The sequence below is a fragment of the Numida meleagris genome, chromosome 8, assembly GCF_002078875.1.
Source record: "Numida meleagris isolate 19003 breed g44 Domestic line chromosome 8, NumMel1.0, whole genome shotgun sequence".
Taxonomy (NCBI): Eukaryota; Metazoa; Chordata; class Aves; order Galliformes; family Numididae; genus Numida; species Numida meleagris.
This window is the reverse complement of record NC_034416.1, coordinates 5,611,722-5,633,249: the sequence shown is the minus strand read 5'-3', so window position 1 is coordinate 5,633,249 and position 21,528 is coordinate 5,611,722. Positions and strand designations below refer to the sequence as shown.

The 21,528-nt window shown below is 35.7% G+C and overlaps 1 long non-coding RNA gene across 1 annotated transcript in view; it reads left to right on the top strand.

Annotated features, from left to right (window-relative positions):
• LOC110403386 overlaps positions 1-16,462 on the top strand; it is a 126,302-nt gene extending 109,840 nt beyond the window's left edge. Inside the window, exons 2-3 of the long non-coding RNA XR_002441636.1 lie at positions 6,375-6,429; positions 16,405-16,462. This is a non-coding gene — a long non-coding RNA (uncharacterized LOC110403386). The remainder of the gene's footprint in view (positions 1-6,374; positions 6,430-16,404) is intronic.

The window sequence follows — 21,528 nt, the reverse complement described above, 5'->3', positions numbered from 1 at the left end:
TGTACTATTCTTAATGAGGGTGGATACTGAAGGTGGAATTTCCTTCAAGATGAGGGCAAGGTAACTGATCTGTCCCAGCAGCTGGAAAGCAAGCATGCTCCTTAACATAGCTGAGTGCAAATTGTTCAATGAAATGCATTTTCTATTGGAAAAATGCCAGTTATTTGGTTCTTTCAGAACCTGGAAAAGTGCCTTATTCACTGGACCATAGCTAGTTTCTCATGTTCTGCCTTCAGGAAAGCATTGGCAATTACACTAAGTGCAATGACTCCTAAACAGAATAAGAGCTCTTTAGATTTTGGACCTAAGGCACTCTCCTGATATGTCAGATACTCATTTGGAAATATTTGGCCCTACACTGAAAATAATGAGCTGGAGTGTGGAGATGAGTTGGACAGTGGGGTGGGTTTTTCTTAGTAAAAGCTTGTGAACTCCCTGTCACAGCATGCTGTAGGTCCAAAGATTTTACATAGGTTCAGAGAGAGTTGGACTAGTTCTTAGAATAAAAATAAATTCATTAAGAGCTGCTAAATACAAAAATATTTAAGAAACTCCTGGGCTACAGCTTCTTGTGCATTGGATGAAGACACTAATATACAACATTATCAGTGAGGAAGTAGCATGATGTAAACAGGTCAGGACAGCATTTCTTCTCTTTTTATGTGATTGAGGAAGAACAGTGGTATGAACGTAAGTCTGCCATACTAAAGGTGAAGTAATTGTCTCTTTGTGTGGGATATAAAAGTGCAGCCTGCTTTGCAAAATGTTTTTAAGCTACCTGAGTCTTTTTTCCCTCATTACGTTGTATTTCCATTTTTTAGTCAAGATTTCCTTAAGCAAAAGATGCTAGGAAAGGAAATTCATGGATGACAAGCAATGGTTTGATGAGATTCAGTCATTGTGTGGTAGAGGAAGTTTATAAGTTGAGAAATAAATTCATGGCATTACATTTTTGATGTAGGAGGGACAGTAAAAATCATTGAGAACAAAGAGAAGCAGACAGTTGTTTCTTAGCAAGAAGCATAGTCCTCAAATAGAAAATAATGTAATAGCAAGTGAGAATTTCTTTCCCTGCTGAAGTATCTTGTTCACATGGTGTAGCATTTCTAGTGCCTCCATCTATGAGAAATACTCAGTATGTCTTTATTCTAGCAGCACTTACCACTTGGAGGCCAAACAATTACAATTCTAGCACACTGCTGGAGTCAGTACCCCCATTAACAGTAATGGAGGTTGGGTCTCTGCTCCTGAACACAACACTCAACATTCACCCATAATTGCCTATGAAATCAAATCATGTCCACTTTACTGTTTGACACTGCTCCAACTGACAGCTCTGTAAACACATCAAAATTACTTTCTTGGATGTTAGGTACATACCCTTTTGCATCCTTTGAGACATTTCTGCTAATTTAAGATGTTCCACTGTGTCTTGCTGTGAAATAACTACTGAAGATGGTTAACGTGTGGATCTGTTATCCCTTCCCCTGCATTGTCTTTCCCTTCCCATTTATCTCCTCTGCTTTCTTATTATCTGTAGCTCTCATGTTAACGTTAGTCTTTCCAATGAGATCATACATACAAAGGAGAGTTTTTTATGTCGAGTTTTGTACTGTTTTGTAGAAAAGAAATATCTTCATTTATTTGTAAGGAATGTAGAACTTGTGTTGTTTCTCTTGGTTTAGCATATACTTTTATCAGTGTTAGTCATGAAAACAGACTAATTTATCTTCTGAGTAAAGGAAGTAAAATCTTGATAAAACCTTTCAACTTTCAAAGCTCCTTCTTTTCGTTGTTTATATATGTTTCTGCAGCCTGGAAGTTTTTAGACCAGAACTCCTGTTGAAACCATGAGTTTTCAGAGTTTAAAGAATTCATGTGTACATCTTTATAGAGATCATCTTTGGTCCTGTGCAGTTCCAGTTTCTTGCATCTACTCATACAGAATCCTTGATGGAAGATTTTTTCACTTTTGCCTAACTTAGCATGCTTTTTCTGTCTTCAGGGATATAAATATTTTAACATTTAATATCATAGCAAATAATCTGCCGGCATGGATGAATATTTGCCTTTTACTTATTTCCCAATCAAAGAGCCTGATTGTGGAAGATGCTGAACTGGCCTCAAGTTCTATGGAATTTGAGGGTACATTATGAACTGCAAAACTGGGACAGTGGTGCCTTTTTCTCTTATATGTCACACTTGATAAAGGATGAAACATAATCTTTTTCCTAATTGCCATTATGCAATGCTTGTCAGTGTGGGATGCCAAGCAGAGTTTAAAAATAAAACAGTTTATTAACTTAGAATGGGAACCTTACTGTTTACTTAGGGAGAATGCATCTCATCACAATAAAGTATTTTTTCTTTCCTTTTAATACACATTTTACTGTGCTTGTTGCTTAGGAGACTTCTCATAAACTTGAACGGTGGTTACTTATTGTGCCACCTTACCTGTGTTTTCCCCAGGATCCATTGCTGGCCTACCAAGCCATGATAATTTCCATGGAGTGCCATGATCAGTGAAAAATGTCGTAGTGCAAATCTCAAGGTGATATCAGAAATGCTGCTGCAGTTAAAAGAAGTGAAATGTATACATGAAACCCACACAGGCGGGCATTTATCTGCTAATTGATGGTCCTACTCACCAAGGAGTAGGAATAGTCATATTTAGTAATATAGTGATACTCTATCACGATAGATACGTTAAAGCTTTTTTATCTGTGCCAAAGTCTTAGTAATGTTAGCAAGTGTTTGCAATGTAAATGCTACAGGCTTTTCTAGGTCATTTAGCATTATATGAGGAAACACAGCTCTGACCCCATATGGTGAAACATCAGAAGCTAAACAGATTGTCAGGGCAGGGTCATAGTGCGCTACAATCCTTGAGGACATCAGATACTGTTTAGCCAATTCAAAGCAGCTTGACATTCCTTTCGCCAGTGACACTGTTTATTTCTCTTTAATAGTTCTGTCATAAAAACAAACTACACCAGACAGATTTGACATGAATTTCCCAAAGTAGCTTCAAGAGAGGTGGAAAGGCTTTAATTCTAACATAAATTGTGCATTAGTTGATTCATACAACAAAATGCATGTCTTGGAAGTAGAATAAATCTGTGGTTCTTGCAGGTTTTTTATTTTGTTCATTTTTTTTGCAGGGGGTGTCATGAGGGGTTGGATGTATTAGCAGGACACGAGGGAATAGGATACATGCTTTAAGGTATTGTGGTTTAGTAGTCAAATCACAAAGGTGATAAACCTCCTACATTCTATTTTCATAACTAGTATTTCCTATTAATAAAAATCCCATTGCACTTCCTCTAATTTCTCTTATGCATTCATAGTATGAAGAAGAAAAGTGGAACTGCAGAAAGATTGCATTGGAAGGGATCTCAGGAGGCTGTATAATCTTATATTGCAAGTTGGAATCAAATCACAGGTAGATGCTGGCTGAAATTATCCTGAAAGATCTCTAATGATAGTAACTTCACACCCTCAATAAGCAATCGGTTTGAGGGCTGTAATAATGTAATTTTTCAGGCTGACTTTTTAGTTCTTCTAGTCATAAATACAGTATGATACTGCAGGAAGAAAAGTGGTGGATTTTAGAGGAGAAACATTCATGCAAAACACTACAATTTTTCCTGGTGAGCAGAAATGTTGTTTCTCTCTCCATTTATTGCTATGATGAACTATCCAGCTAGGATTTACCCATACCTTAGTATGTTTGTGTATGTGTGTGAATGCACATATGTACGTGTAAATGTAAGGACTGTAATAGCACTGTATCCTTAAGGAAAAATAATATTAACTATTGCTAGAGATTTGATATTCCTGAAGCTTGAGGATCAGGTGTATGGAGATTCTGTTCAGGGCAATCCTCTTAGCAAAAGTCTGAACTTGTTTGTACATCTTTCTTCAGCTTTAGAGATGATATAATACTTAGAGGTGTTGGGGAGCATTAAGGATCTGACATTCATGAAATGTTTGTGCTTCTGTCTCACTCTCCATCTCAGTTTCTCAATGATTTCGATTTACTTATACCTGGCTGGTTTTACTGTGTTCTACAAAAGTAATGGAATTGTATTTAACGTTAAATACTTGTGTTAAACTGTATATAAAAATATTTCATGTAGAACATACATTGCAGATTTGTGCTAATGGTATTTTTTCCTGTTATGTGCTATGTACTGACTATATTTAGAGACTGTATTCTATTACTCATCAAGGTCATTCTTTAATTTTAACTCTTAGGTCATTAAACAACTGTGTTTAAAAGCTGATATCTTAGAGTTGCAAGTTCAGGTGTATGTAGCATGAAGCACAGTCAACAAATCTGTGTGCAATGCATTTATGAGCTTACAGTAAAATTTTTTTAATGTAATTTATTTATAAATGAATTTGAAAAGTTATTGTATATTTTTTTGGCTAGCAGTTGCAGTCAGAGATGAATATATACTTTTCTACTGTGAACAGGAAAGTTCTTGACTGTGAAATACAGTTTTGTTTAGCTCAGGCACTTTGATATTTCCTTTAATCTCCAGACACAACTGGATACCCAAAAGCATCATCAATTATCCATCTCCAAAATTATCTCCTATAATTACAGTGTTTGTTACTCTTTCTTCTCTTCCACTTCTTTTTATAGATTCATTTATATATCATTTGATTTGTTCATTTTGCCTCCCTTTAGAAATAAGATTTCTTTATCTTTTGTCCCTTCTTTTTATTTCAATCTTAACATAAATTCTGAATAAAATCTGGAGGTTTTAGATATCCTAGATCTTATTTCTCTTTTTGTTCATTTATTTGCAAGAAAAACAGAAAAAAATGCCAGTAATGTTGACTAATACTCAGTTATCAAACTCCCTAGTCTCTTACGGCTTTTCTATTCAAAAAGCAACTTGTTTGACAGAATCATTCTAAAAAAGTCTAACATACAATACAATGTATGTTGTACATACACTACATACTCTATTTGATCTTTATCTCTGCTCTGACTACTGTGTTCGGTATGTAATACATGTAATATTTACAGGTGACTCCCTTGACTGTCTTAAGGGCAATGCTTCTACAAAACCTTTTTCAAATTCTTGAAGAGCACAAGAATGCTTAGCAACATCATAGTGTGTCAAGACTCATTACTATAAATAGGGATTATTTTCCTGGGGTCATTAATAGACATGTACTCTCTGAGAATCTATTCTTATTAAAGCTTTTTTTTCCTACCAGTGTATTGTATTTTGTAATGCCAAACTAAGAAAATTGGTTCATATGCTTGGCTTACTTGGATGATGTTTAATTTTTAATCGGATTGCATAGCAAGTATGGAATTCTTTTGTTATCTGTCAGCATTTTATATTGTCCAGTGGGAATCCTGTGCAACTTCAGAGGAGACCATCTGGTTTCCAGTTCCTCACCTTATGCCAATCAAAATGTCGCTTCTAATAGTATGAGAGCCACACATTTTTGGTTGAGTCAGGGAAGAACCCAGCTACATCCCCACTATCAAGAGCTGGGTTTATTTCTAAGAATTTGCATTTTCTGACAGAACGCTCAGTAAGTTACCTTTTAACTCAGATTTTAATTAGTTGATGTAATAACTATTGGCTTTGCTATAGGGATATGCCAGTGTTATTGATATGACAATTAAATGCAAAATGATTAGTCTATTAAGGAAGTACTAATTGACTTTTGTCTTACTAAGCTAAACTATTAAGAGCTGATTGGTCAAAATAAAGTGGGCTGTATCTGTAATTATTAAGTTTTGCTTCATATGTCACTCATATTTTTTCCCCATTCTTATCTGAATTGTCCTCTGATGCGATAGATGTATGTTTTCAAAAGGATTTTAATTTTATGTAAATAGAAATTAAAGAAGCATTTGTGTTCATTGTTGATGTAACAATGGAATGGTTTGCAGACAAAGGAGAAAGCTTTCTAGATGATCTGGAAACTGTTATATATTGATGGTGCTGATAGGCTTAAGCTTGTTTACTAATAAGATAATTATTCATTGTACTTATAATTGCATCTTAATGCTTTAAGTTGACTTCTCTGGCTTGGCTGTTTTGTTGCATATAGACAGTTTTTCTGTTTGGGAAAGATCTTGTCAGCTTAGAAATTCTGAAAACATATTAAATCCAAAAATTTTCTTACAACATAAGCTTTAAGATACCAGCAGGGGTGTAACACCTTTTTTTTCTCTGCCATATACGTAGAAAACTAATTTTCCTCTTAGAGTTAAATTTTAGTTGTCTTACTGTTAAAGAATTGAAATGTTAAACTGTTAAATTGAAATTAAACTACTGTTGACAGTTCTTAGTGGCTGTAATAGTTTATGCTAAGCATTGCTCTCCTCTCTCTCCCAGTCCAGGTACAAAAGGACACTAACGTACCTTCACAGTCAAGGTCTAGCAAGACAAGGTAAGGCTTGAAGGTCTTACATTACATTTATGTTAATCATCTTACTCTGCTGTTCTATATTCAAGTTTTGCCTTGTGTTCCATGGTTAGAAGGCTTTGTATGTTTGCGTTATTCTTGTGCTTTTGTTTCCATGAGAACAAAATGTTTTAAATTCTGTAACATTCTTTTTCAAATGTATCAGTGTAGCGCTTCTAGTTTTCACTATTTGTCTCACTTTGTCTTTTCTTGTACAGACCAGTGGATGGCTATAGGTGGCTAGTGTTCCTTCATCACAGTAATCATCTTTTAGAGTTAAGAGGAAATTTGGAAAAAAAAAGATCTTTGCATTTTTCAAAAAATCATTTTTAGGTAATTACTGATATTCACGGGTTTTTATGGCTGCCTATTGTTTGTGTCCAAATAGCATGGGTTACAACATTCACAGCTATGTTGATATATGTATCAAAAGGAATATGGTACTGTCCAGAACTGAGGCAGCTGGGAAATGAATGAGTGTTTTACTCAGTTTTAAGACACTGAATTCTTTACCACTAACACACTGTAGATGGTGTCAGGGTTCTGACATGTTGTGCGAGTGGGAATGACAATTTAGGAGTAAAAAGAAAATAACTGGATAGAAGACTAGAACGCTGATGCTGCTAATTATACAATTAAGTAATATGACAAAATTCCTGATGGGGCTTCTTTCTATGAGGAGGAAGTGTAATATCACCATGTTTTTCCAGTTGCTGCCAGAGAAACCAATTGTTTCTAACCTTGAGGGTAGAATTTTTTTCTTAAAAATAAAAGAATTACGCATTGTTTCTTATAATTTTTTTAACTGAGCATTTTGTTTTGCTGCAAGCAAATCACCTGAAAAGTTATCTGCTGAAATAGAATTTTTTCATTATGTACATTCACAAGAGACTTGTTTAAAGCATGCTTGACTTGGCAATCTAAAAAAATCAAATAATTATCATAACAGTTATGATCCTCAGTGCACTCCACTTGGTATTTTTTGAATGCAGGTCAACTAACCATTTCAAAAATCTTTAAACTTCTTTAAAAGAAAAGAGGAAAAAAAAAATCTCTGCAATTCTCTTCAAACTTCATTTAAGTAGCTTTCTAATTACGTATGCAGATCATAACTACTTTCCATTTTCCTTCATGACATTCACTGAACCTCAGTGAGAAAAGGCATACTTCATTTAAGTTAAGATCTAAACTAAGAGCAAGCTACAATTTTTATTTACACAAGACTTTCAAAGAAATCTGAGTATTCACTTTTCAGCTGTAGGTCAATTATGTATCTAAGAAGGGAATAGAAAGGATAAATAGTGATTTAAATGACAACAACTGTGAAGGAAGGAATGGAACACCTTGGTACAAAGGAGAAAAATGATCTACAAATAAGAATGGCGATCTACAATCCACAGAAAAAAATCTACAAATAAGAACTAGAGCATATCAAGCAGGTATACGTAGAACTAGAGAATAAAATGTTACTAGGAAGCTTTAAAACTGACAGTATTTTGAATTCTTCTGATTAACATTTTGAGGTAACTGTTCAACTATGAGATGTAGTGGACATGGAATATTATCTCATCTCCATCTATATAAGTGGAGAAAAAATAAGAAAACTAATGTGAGAAGTCCCTTGAAGTGTAAAATCTCTACAGTTATCTGTAGAAAGATACAGTTCTACCTTTTGGTCTTTTCTAATAGCAGTAGAAAGTCAGGTAATAATATTTCTTTTTTGAGTAATTTTAATTTATCATTCCACTTAAGGTGATTCTACAAGATGTTTAACCTAGAAGAACTTTTTTGACAAAACAGTTTAAAGTTTGTAGGTTCTGTATTTTTTTCTCTCTGAAGTTCATTTAATTTATATGATTTGAGGCTACTGTCATGGAATTTGGGGGGAAAAATGAAGCCAAAAAAGAGGAAGCAAGCTGTTGAACAGCTTAACTCTGAATTGTAGCTACTGATGGTGGAAGACCTGAATATTAAAAAGAAATCAATTTAAAAACTGGCTAGCCAACAGAGACACTGATTTATAGACATAGAAGGTATTGCAATCTAAATGCTTTTCTGCAAAGAGGAGTATTGTACTTTTTATGTTTGATTGCATTTCCTAAGTAATTTTTTGGTAATGTTTGATCATTGTTCCTCCTGCTATTTGAAAATAAATTCTCTTATCAACGTACTGAATCAATATTTCCATAAGTTTTACGATTCCCATAATGAAAGATAGGAATTTATTTAATTCCTATAATGGAAGAAATACAAATGTAAAGGTCGAAGAGATTCTCTAATTTCAGTTTTCGTCTGGGTGATTTACTATTCTTATCCTATCTTCAAGGGTACTGAACAAGCACAAACTCTGTAGAAATCAGTACCTCTGTGGTCATTACCAGTTAGAAAATGAAATGTTTGCTACTCATTACTTGTTTCCATATTCTGTGATAAAAACACAGAACTGATTGGAAATTTTTTGATTGTGACTCCTGGAGTGCTCTGCATGGAATGTTCTTCCAAAAAAATATTTAAACTCAATTACAAAGGCTCATTAATACTTCGATATATGAGGTTTGTATTTTCTGTTTGGCTACAGAGGTATTACGAAGCTGTAGATGTCTGGACATGTGAAAGGCATATCTTTGCTAAAATAGGGAAAGCTATGTGGGTACGTTGATCCTTCTTTTCCCATATTTGGGAAATAAATATGAGATCTTTTTTCCTCTTAATATAAAAGACATGTCCACTTTTCTTCTTTGGCAGGGCTAACTTCAGTCTTTGCTGCAGTTATGGCACTTGAGACAAGGAAAAAAAAATGTAAGACTTAGAGTATATTAGAAAAGTTTGCTGTCCTTTTATGCTGCCTTGAGGTGGATCCTTCCCTTGTGTCTCTGACCTGAGAGGCCAAGTGTAATTCTGCCTCCCACTCAAGACATAGTTTTCTTTTTTTTTTTTAGTTTTATTTTCTTAAAGGGGATTCTGTATGTCTTTTCAATGCAAAATGGGTCATCTTCAACTGCAAGCTGTTAAGCTTTTGCAATCCAATTTTCAAGAAAATTAACTAGCTCTTTCTTACCCTGATCATATGGGAGCCCATGTAGCCTGAGGATTTCATCTTGGATCTAGTTCTCAAATACTGCTGCCTTGGTCTGTGAGATTTTATTTCCTTTCATTAGATTTTTGGGTATGTTACTTTAAAAAAAAAAAAGTAATAATAATAACAAAAAAAAAAAACATTATTCCTTGGCTTATGTGTTCAGGCTTTTCCTCAACTTCCAAAAAGCAACATATTTTTTCAGTTCATATTCTTCTGTACTACTTAATCTCATTCTTCCACCCACTGTGATGCAGACTTGGAAGAATTACTCTCAACAAGTGACTCACTTGAGCTAGCAGATTTCCTTTAGTATTTTTGAACTTTCCATGAGAAAAATATTGTCTTGTTTCTTTTATTTCTGGAATTCATCTAAAGTTGTAATACAATAACTGCATTATAAGAAATGAATACCGAACTTTCAAAATACTCTTTTCTCTCAGCAAGGATTGGGATGTTTTGTGGTTTCAGAGATTTTACTGTAACATTGTTAATCATCAGCTGTTGGATATTACACTTGCCCTTCTTGTCCCACTCCTGAAACATAATTTTTGCTGGAAATATTGAGTCCTTCCTTCAGGAATGAGTCACCTTTTCATTAAAAAAGGAAAGAAATTGTAAGATCCGAAGACCATTTGACAAATGCACAAAGCGGTTAAGAACTAGGGAACATAGTATAAGAAAGGGAAATGAGCTTCAACAGTTTAATGCTGAAGATACAAAATGTATGGAAAATTTAACACAGAGTATTACTCTTTTTGTCTAAAAGAGGAGGATATTACATTTATATGGAAGAGCACTATATCAAAATGGGTCTCCACTGCATAATTTCTTCTCTTCTATATTTATGTATGCATTGTGTACAATGCATTGTGTTAAAATCTGTTTCTCTATTTAATGTGTTATTATCCACAATAATGAATCCGATTTTTTTTTTAAGCATTATTTGAAAAAAGTCAGTTCAAGAAACAGGATGCATTGTTCTTCATGTCCTGTGCTTGCCACCGTTAAACCACAACTCTACCTGTGCAAGCAAGTTTAATTGCTCGTTAGTTCTGGTTAGTTTAACTTTTTTCTCAGAAGCCTCCCACGTCAGAACATGATGATCAATAGATGCTCAAAACTACTGCTTAGCAAAATAAATGGCTGGAATGAAAATCGATGAACTTCAAACAGAAGTAAATTTCTACAAAGGAATCTGTTGTTACAGCTTTTCTATGTAGTTGCAACATTTTGACTGGAGTGTTGTTACATCCATTTCCATATCTTCTAGACTTAAATATTCATATATTTGCACGAGAAGATTTCAAAATCTGGATTCTGAGAGTATGGTTAAATAGTATTGTAGTGGTACCCCTGTGGATTCATCTGTTTTGGTTGTTATGGAATGTGTATACTGCAAGATGCTGGAGTCTGTGTCTCCTGTTGTTCCTCCCCACGACCCTTTCTTTTTTGTTATAAATTGGGGTGAAGAGATGAGAAATCAGTACACAATTGAAATAGTATAAGGACAACGTTAAGACACATGTTGATTTGTGTGGAGTCAGCTTCACAGTGTGGAAAACTACAGCTGAGGGCTGCCAGCCCTGGAAAAGAAAATACACTTACACTGTCAAACCTATGAACAAAATGGGAATACTACTGGGCAGTATAGAAGGTGCCAGACAAAGGAAAAATCAGTGAGTTCAGGAATTTACATAGGTAGTAGGTCTTTGCACTACTATATTGTGAAAACCTAATTAATTTCATAGCAAGTAAAACAAAAAAAAAAATTGATTCTTCAGACTGTGAATTGAGAATTGCTCTGTTATCTGTCCATTCTTGACTTCTTCCAGTGTCGTGCAGGTGATTTTGAGCGCTTTGCAAGTTCACCATCAACTTTTAGTCTTGGATATTCCAGCACAGCATTTTTTTCAGAACAAACCCAAGTCTTATCAGCCATCTGATATCTTTTTAAAACAGTATTCCACTTTGGATGTAGAAGGTTTTGTGTCCCTACTGTTGAAGTGTATTGCGTCAGTATATTGTTTACAATGACCCAGAGTATTCAGAATTATACTTAAAGTGAGTTGATCTTTTGCTGGTATGTTGAAGTTGTTGGCAATAAAGAAAAGTGTTCGCAACTAAAGTATCAGTAGGAAATACCACTATTCATATTGCATCAGTTCATGGTGTAGTAATTCCTTTATTTGTTACGTAGGGGGAAAAAAAGGTTGGATGTATCCTGTAACAGTTGTGGCCCTTTTATTTCCCTCCATCTGACTCAGATATATACAGTTATTAACAGAGTTGCCTGGCAGTGCTTTATCACCTTCTCAGCAATATTATCTTCATATCTATCTTTATCCTTAGTTCCTTCTCTGGTAACACAGCGTGAAGATGTTCCTGCTGTGATAGGAACTGCTGCTAATACAGGTTTACAGTCAGGCTTCTGAGTGATTCTGCATGCATGTGGAATAGGGACACTGGTAGAACTGCTGTTCAAAGATGCATAGGAGACCTGTGAGGAGAATGTACGTTAACTATTTATTTAAAGCAGGCAGCAAACACTTCTAGAATGGATATGAAAAGAAAGGGGAGGCAAATGAAGAGACAGTCCAACTGTAGACCCCAGTAATACTTAACTGGTCAGAATTAATGGGAATTGGAAGAAAAAGGATAAAACAAACAGATAGAAAAAAGTATTTCCCTAGACCATACCCAGTGCAGTCTACTGCACAGAAATCAGAGCTTCCTCGGGAAGTAAAATCACTAAATATTTTTAGCATTGAGCAGCAGGAAATTTAGTCTACACCGAACAAGAAAAGGCAAAGGAATCTTTTGGTTCAATCAATGTGAGATGGTATTGGGCTGCCAACAGAGAAGTAGTTAAGTATTTTGTCTGGTACACTGGAAAGCTTTAATAGATAAGAACAATAAAATAATCCAGTTATTGTAACCCTCGAGGGCAGTTAAGAAAAGGAGATAACAAAATGTATTGCTGATTTAAAAGAAAGAAGTCTGCAAGAGAGCCAGAACTTTGATCATGGAGGATTTTAATTCTTGAGATTTTGATTGTGATAGCTGTATTATTAAATATATATTTTTTGATGATAACACTGCATGGCTCTGTGAGACAATTTGTGGAGCGATTCCTGTAGTCAGAGAGCTATTTGGAGCTAATCCTGTGAAGGAGACCAGCCTAATTAAGAAAAAAAAAAAGACATGTAGGAACTAATGATCACAGTATTATCTGAACATACACTTTCAGAATAAGTAAAGAAACAAAAGTTCGCTTGTGAAGGAGCTTATGTTGAGTGAATATTAAAATGTCCTAACAAATTTAAGTATCTGTGTAACATGTAGCGAACCATTTAATAGAGAAATTTGAAACATTTAAGAAATTGTTAGCAGCAGTGATCCTGTAATTCAATTTAATTAAATTGAATTAATAAAATGAATGGTTAGCTGATGAGTATAAAGAATAGCACAAAACACTTGCAAGAATAACCATGGTAAAACAAAGAAAGACTTATTGAACTTAAGATCATGTGCAAAGTGCAAAGCTCCAGAGTGCTGAAATACACACACACACACACACACACACACACACACACACACACACACACACACACACACACACCCCTACAAATAAATAAATCAATAAACTAAAAGAAGTACTTTGAATTGTATTTATGGTAAATACCAAAGAGAAGTGGGAGGGATTTCCTAAAGCACTGAAAGCTGCTGGCAGACTTAAATGTATGTGCCTTGTCCCGATCTAAAATAACGTAGTAAAAAAGAATGGATAGTATTCCATTGACATAAGGTGTCAGGAAGAAGAGATTTGAATCCACACCATGGGGATGTAACTTTCAAGCTAAGCTCTGCCTTCAGTGGGGCTGCTAGTTTCACTGGAGATAAGCATAGAACCATCAGTTCAGGGTTGCTCTGAGGCTGGTTTAAGAATGAAGACATTTAGGACATGGTATGAAAAGATTTTTAACTAGAATTTACACTAATCTAATATTATAATCCTATCCCACCCTTTTATAACAGTTATGGGCATTCCACTATTATGTACCTAGTAACATGAAATATCAGTGGAGAAAAAATCATTTAAAATTTCCTCTGTTTTGTCCTGTTCTCACGGCAGCAGTCTTCTCTCCCCAGGTTTGGATAGCACCATGATCCTAATGCTCAGCACAGATGATTTCATTATTCTTTCTTGTGTGCACCTGTGTGATGACAAAAATAAATGTCATAGGGAGATGAGCATAATTTGGACTTCTTACTGTGAGAATACATATTAATTTTGTAAATGCTAATCCAGTCTCTTAATTGTTGTATCTACAGAATATTACATTTCTGGAATTGTTTTCAGAGAGGTATGCCTTAGACTTTTGCTGCTGATTGACAGAGATGAACTGTCACCATAGCTACAGAATAAATTAATAAAAAACAGTCAGATTGACAGACTTTAAAACAGGAGATGGGAAACTCGCAACTAATCTGTGATAAAACATAATTTTCTGTCTCCTGAAATTTAGGAATGAATCTGCAATAGAAGTTGCTGAAGATACTTCAAGCCCCAAATTTAGGTTCTTAGATGCAAATTAAGCCAGAAAACACTGTTTTTTGAAATCATGGCTATGCAGAGGTCTTTTCACAATTATTTTTCCACCTGCCAAAAAGAGAAAACAACAGCACTGTTAGCACACAAGCACTAACCACATCTATTGTACCTTCAGCATCAGTGTCTCATTTTCTTCTCAGAGGTTTACCTGTGGGAAGTGATCAAGTGAGGCTGGTGAGCCAGTGGAACGCGTTGCCCAGAGCTCTGGTGGATGCCCTGTTCCTGGACACTTTCAAGGGCAGGCTGGACCAGGCTCTGTGCAACCTGATCTAGCTGTGGGTGTCCCTGTTCATTGCAGGGAGTTGGAATAGATGGCCTTTAAAGGTCCATTCGAACTCTGAGGATTCTGTGATAAATTTTAGCAGGAAAGACTGAGAGATTATCTTCAGAGCAGCTTGTAGCTTTAAGCATAGAATACTGAAGGGAAACAGAAGAAAGTATCCTGTTGTTGGCCTGGAATAGAGACAGACTTCAAATTCATTGTTCTGTACTGATTTGGAATAAGTGAGTATGTGTGTACATCTTTCTGATCATGAGAAGAAATTCAGTTATGAAGCTGATAAAACCTTTTCCAGCTTGGCTTCATCAGGTCAGTACTTGCCAGTTAAAACCTGACTAGATTTACCAAAAATGACTATTTACAAACAAGGAATTTGGCTGAGTTTTACTTACAGAAGGTTGTACAAAGCATCCTATTCGTATGTCATAGTTGTTGTCATCACTGTTTATCAGTTTTAGCAGCAAATACCAAAATAATTCCTTAGAGGTGTGACTACTTAGAGCTTTTAAACCTGGAAACCTTCCTAGCTTCTAAGGCGCTCTGGCACCTGTGTTCTGATAACATAAAGGCACAAACTGTGTTCTTCTTGAGATATTAGTGTTAATTCTTTGTTGGCCCATTGTTTTCCTTGATCTGAAATGGCATTATTTACGCTGGAAATTATTTTCTTTAATAACAGTATTTTCTAGTTCACAGTATTACCAGGTCTGTTTTCAAGGTATTTTGGAGGTTTTTAACTATAGTTATGGTCATGCTTTTTTTTTTTTTTTTTTTTGAAAAAGCCAGCTGTTACGTGGAGAAGATCTTGCTTCGGGGTTCTGAGCGATTAATTGGGAAATGTGTCCCATGTATATTCTATATTATCAACTGACAAGGCAAATAATTAGGAACTAAATGTGTTGCTAAAAAAAAATAATAGAGGATATGCATTTGCATGTATATCTGACTCAAGAATATTTTAATCACTGAGGCTGCCAATGTTAACTATGCTAGCAGTCAGGAATCTAAGGCAAGTACAAGATCAAATTGCATTCCTTACAGCTTATGATCTAGTTATGTAATTATTCTTAAAAATATATAATGGAAACACATTTTGGAGGGAAAAATGCAGGTAGCCTTTCTGGTGACATTTTCTATCCTTTTAATTACAACTCTTTATTAAGAAAGCTGGTGCTGCATGACCCTTGGTTTTTTATTTACATCAATTTGTACTTGTTTCAGAGAAGAGTTTGTTTTAATCTTTTTACTTCTGCTAAAGACATCTTTCTTTGCTTTCTTTTTATTTCCTATGTTGGGTCTCTCTTAATTTAAGAACACTGGTTTGGCATTTACATAGTATGACAAAGATTATGGTCTTTACTAGAATATAGGTGAAACAAGCATATTCAAGTACTGAACTTTATAACTGTATTAGTCATGTTTCCTCTTACAATTTCCACCCACAACAAAGCACTGTTAAAACTATTCTTAGGTATTGACTTGACCTTTGTATTTGTGGGTGGTTTTTTTGTCATTGCTGTTCAAATATCAATAAAACAATCTCTTACATTCAATGAAAATTCAAAACTTCAGCTTTCTTGTAACTTAGGATAGCAGTCTGGGAAACAGATGGTTGTAACCTTTATGTATCTTGATTAGAGTAAATTGTGATGCATATGTCTGATTTTAGAGACAAGATACAAATTTATCTGGTGTATTGTATGCAGAACTTTAAAGACTGAAACCAAATACTCTCTTTACTACATATTTAACACATCATGTATTTTATTTATTTGTGTACCTACCTTGTTACAATTAAATTCCCATATATTCTCTAAAGAAAGAGGCATGTTTTTGCTTTATAAAGAGGATGTAGGCAGCATTATCAGTAGTGATTGCATAGCAAATGTTTCAAGACGGTGAATAGATGTTCTCTCTTTTCCAGTTGCAAATCTTCTGATTCAATTCGGATGTTTTATAAGTAATGACAATAAGTTGTGTATTTTTCAGCATAACTCATTTACTGTGGTACGACAACAAATATTAAAGAGGGAAGTTTTGCATATTGGTAAGTCTGTGGATCATAATGTTCTTACACTTCTTTAAAAATAAAAAATAAATGTAAAATGAAAATTTGTAAAATGATAAAATTATAGCAGAGCTTCCTATCTGTGTTCTATCATTATCTTTGTTTAAACTTCACCACAACTGGTAAAATTGTCTTAGTGACATCCTAATTACCTCCCACTCATATAATTGTGGCTGTACAATACTAGTTGGTGTGTCACAAATAAGGTTTAGAATTTGTATTTAAGGAGCAATAGGTGACAAGATATTTTAATATTACTGTATTTTCAGTATAAGTCCTTTATAATAAAGGAAATATAAAGCACAAATAAGCTGGAGACCAAGGATTGTTATCTGTTAGAACAAAATCTCTTAATTTGTGAAGTTAAAGGTGAATGAACTCTTGGCTCTTTTTAACCCTCGCACTGGCTTTGATTTGAGAGATTTAAAGGACTGTCACATTAAAGGACTGTGTTTACATTATAAAGACACGATGGAAGAGACAAAAAAAGATTTAGTTAAATTATTTTTTTTTTTTAAGAAACAAAGGTGGAAAGGGAAGGAGAAAGTAAACATACTAGCAGGTCACGTTGAGAAATCTGTGGCACCAGTAGCAGGCAGAATTGGTTTCCCCACCTGTCTTCTGTCCCACCACCCCAAGTTGGCTGTCATCCCAATTATATACTCTTCCTGACATTGAGAATGTAATAACTGAGTTGAGCTAACTCCTGTGCTCATTTACCAGCTCCCACCTACAATTTGTTGTTCAAGATTAAAGGAGACAAAGTAGCATCAGCTCAAGAGCATAGTAGGTAAACATATGTCAGTGTCACACAGCGGGGTTCAAGGCTGTCACATCTCCTGGTGCCAGCAGAACAATGAGAGCCAGGCCAGCCTAAAGCCTTTCTGCCAGCACAGATTTCTGCTGCACCTCTTACTGCTGTTGAAGATGAATTTGGGAAGTGTGGAGAGTTGAGGATCTTGATACAATTGTCCCTGTCCTACAGCAGTCCATCATCTCTGACACCATAAAAAGACAGAAAACTCACCTTTCTGAGATAGCTTTCTGGCTTGGTTTTCTGACCCTTCCTTTCCCTCAGTCTCCATGCCCTCTCCCTCTGAACATCTGGGAAAGCCAAACAGCTGCTAGGAAAGGGTGTTGCTGAGTCAGCCAAGGGCTGCACAACTGCATGGGTTATTGCTGCTCAACTGGCTGCTGAGTTTCCTGAGCTCTAAGCAATACCCCTGTAGTCACTGCTCCTCTGCTAGAAAATAAAATCTTGTTAGAGACTGTCCTCTACACTGCTGATCTTCATAGCTTTGGTGGCCAGGAGCAGGTGTCCCTGCTGTGCATGTTACCAGCTGCTCCTACTGGATCGGTTCTGCATTAGCTTTTTGTGCCAACCACTTCCTAACTGGGTTCAGCATCAGTGGTTCTTGCTCGCTGTGCTCTCGCCGGGCTGCCTGCGTGGCAGTGCCAGCTGCTCAGCTCTCTTGGCCAGCTCACTGACTGCAGCTCTGCTCTCTCTCTGCTTTGCCTTGCCAGACTCTTGCTCTCAGCATCCCCAGAAATGTTTTCAGTCTTTGTAGAGAAAATGTAAAGCCATGATACCCACCTGGAGTCCTTGTCAGAACTGGGCCTCTTCTTGGTGCCCAAATGGAGGCTTGCCTGCTGTGAGAGAAAATGAGGTGGGAAAAAGGCCTCAAAGAGCTGCTGGGGTTTGCCTGGGCTTCAGCCCACTGCTCCAGCTTTCCAGCGAGTGAAGCCAGCCTCATTGACCACAGGGTGCTTGGGGAGAGCTTTGGCTGCTGGCAAACACCGCGATAATGCCTAGTGATTTATTCGTGGATGTAATTTAGCTGTTTGTGAAACTGTTCGGAATTGCAAGTCTTTGTCTGCGAACAGTTGGTTTCAAAACAAATCCTGAAACTTGCCGCAAATTACTCATAATAAATAGTTCTCCATCTCTCATTATATCTGTGGTTTGTATTACAAAAGCACCTAGAGGCCTCCGTTGACATTAAGACAACCAGTATGCTAGAAGCTGTTTGCATAGATAATAAAATGAAATATTTATATGAAGAACTTCTCTACAAATAATTCTTGGGGCCAAAAGGCATTATCCCATATTATGATTTGCTCTTGCATTATTGTTCCATCGGATTTGGCATGTTTTGACTTGGACTGTATAGGCAGGAGGGTTCAGTAGATTTATAATACAAGGAAGTGTTTTTTTGGCATTTTTGCACCACAACAAATTCAAATATAAGAATTTAGAGTCACAATATCATATTAGTGTTGTTTTTGTAGTTTTAATATTGTATTAAGTGAAATACTGTTTACAGTGATCCTTAGCAAGTGTCTGGATGCACATCTAGTGGCAAAATATAAGAACTCGCATTTCTTCATCAGTAATACTATGAGAACAGAATGTAGTCAAAAATATATATTGTACTGCCTTCTATCTGTTGCAGTTTTGGCATATAGTTATTTGACCGCCCTGTGTACATTTTGATATTTTTCCTTTTATTGCTTTGCTCAGATGGATTATGCATCAGCCATCAACAATCTGTTTATGAAAAGGGGAGCACTCTGGGAATTGTCAGCAAGATCTTCTGCATATCAGTGCATAATAATGAGCGTTTGCCATTCCGTAGAACTGCTGTGGTCTGCAAGTGGACTGCTTGATGTATTTTTTTTCCTTGAAAAACTATTTAGAGAGGACAGTGCCAATTTTTATTGTTATTATTTTCTTAAATTATGATTCCTGGATAGATGTGAGGGAAGCATTTGTGAGCTTGTGTGTGGAGGAATGCTTATCAAAGAAGAGGGGCTATTTCTTATTCACATGCGCATCTTCATAGAGCTTTAAATATTTCTATATTTCAGAGGTGTAAAAAGCTAACAGGTCTTCATGTTTCAGGACATAAAGCTCCATTCAATAACTCTGTACTCACAAATGGTTTGGTGGTGTGTTTTTCTCTTTGCCTGCTTAGGTACATGCTACTATATTTTCTTAAAATGTATTCCCTGCTTCACAATTTTTTACATGAGAGAATTTAAGATGAATTCTTAAAAGGCAATAGTGGGAGCTATATATAAATGCTTAAATTATAAGAAATGTTTGCAAAATGTTTTACAGCTTCCTGATTACGTTGAAGTAGGCTCTTCTCAGAGCTATGCTGTATGTTATTTTGAAATGTCTCTACAGCCCGTTTAGTTGTTGGTAGTTTGTGCTGTGATGATACTGTTACTGCTCATCCAAAGAAGATTACAGAACATCTTGATCCCAGTGATCTTTCCAATCCCTAAGAATCTCTACTGAACGTAGTGAAAAATTAACCGAGTTGGCATCTCAGACAGCATAGCGTGAAGGAATGTCAAAGCTATGCAGTTTCTTCTCATTTGGAGTTGTTGGAAACACATACACTGCTGACTTTCTTCCGTGTGTTGCTTATGAGAGTGAAGCCCATAGGCAAGATCATAACCCCAGAAAAAGTGCATTCAGCTCCAGTGCTGTGCACTGGTAAAAATCTCCATGAGTAGTGCAGTACTGCCTTTCTCGTAAGCTGGCACTTACACAGCTACATCCACGCACTGTTTTTGAGGAACTAGTTTGGGTTTTTTATGTGGAATGTTTTCTATATAAGTACCAACTATGAGGCAGCTAGGTAAGCCACATGCTAAAATAGAACTGAAGTAGATAGAGTTCTGTAAGAAATAATTGTCACATACTTTCTGAGGGAATGTTTTCACTGAGTAATGTAAGAACATGGTAGTAATCTCTGCCTTAAAGGGAACACTGGAAAGACCAGCAGTTTTTTTTTTTTTAATTGTTATTATTTAATATCTTTGCTGTATTACTAATAAAAATTCAGGTTTTCAATGCAGACAGCATTTTTAGGTTTCCTCCCATCAGTTAATTTTTTTCATGGCATGAAATGAACAACAAAACTAATTCAGTCAATTTATTGCCAGTGTCAATTGAGTTGTCAGTTGGGTTTCTAAGTAGGGTTCAGTGGTCCTTATGTATCCTCCTTCTTTGTCATTATGAGGGATGTTTCCTTTTATGTTTTGTTCTTCTTGTCACAGTAAGGCTAAGATTAAAATCGTTACCGTAAGGCTGTGCAAATATATTCAGGCTCCAACTTGATAAAAATCAATCAACAAAATAATTTTATGTTCTCTTATGTTTTAGCTTTCTCTTTTTACAAAACTAAAATTAAACTATTAACCCATCTATGAAGATTGCTTTAAATTTATAACTTGACTACATCTGTATCAAAGTATTTTTTTCTATCAGTTAGATGGAGTGCTTTTGGAGGAGAAAGTGAAAATGTATCAAAAGATTTTGTTGCACTTAGAAGTGGTATCACTTCAAGGTTCCTTGTATAACAATGCTGCTGTTACTTGTGAAGTATTTTCACCATAGAGAATCTTAAGTGGCATCTCATGGCAAACTGGGCAGAAATTGCTGTAGATCAATTGCGTGTTTAGCCAGAAATCTTTGAAATATCTAATTTATTTTATCTGAGAAATGCAACAGCTTAGAAATTTTAGCCGTGTTGTATTTCATAGTTAGGAAGCTGGAAAGATATTGTTGTATTTTTAGCAAAGAAAAGTACCAGAAATGATCATTATGTAGATGCCTTGATTTTTACAGACTATCTTTCAAGGCAATGTAGATTATAAGAAATGTAAGCATATACAGATCTCAAAGTTCATTCTAGATCAGCCATGTGAAAGCAGTAAGATCAGAAGGTTTGAGGAAGTTCAATATCCCTTTTTTTTGAAGATGTCTGAAGATGTTTCAAGAGAGTTCAACAGGCAACAGTTTTGATTTTGCATCATTACTGCAAACATGATTGTTCTTCCCACCTTTAAGAGCTGTTTGCTTCCTGATTATGTGAAGAGTGATCTTGCAGTCTGGCCTGTTTTGCATGGTACTTACAAAATGAGGTGGAACACTATTAACTGCCTGAACTTACTTCATCCTTTCATCCTTCCAGTACTAGCTATTGTAGGACTACATTCTCCAGATCTAAGCAGTGTATTGCTTCCTTCTT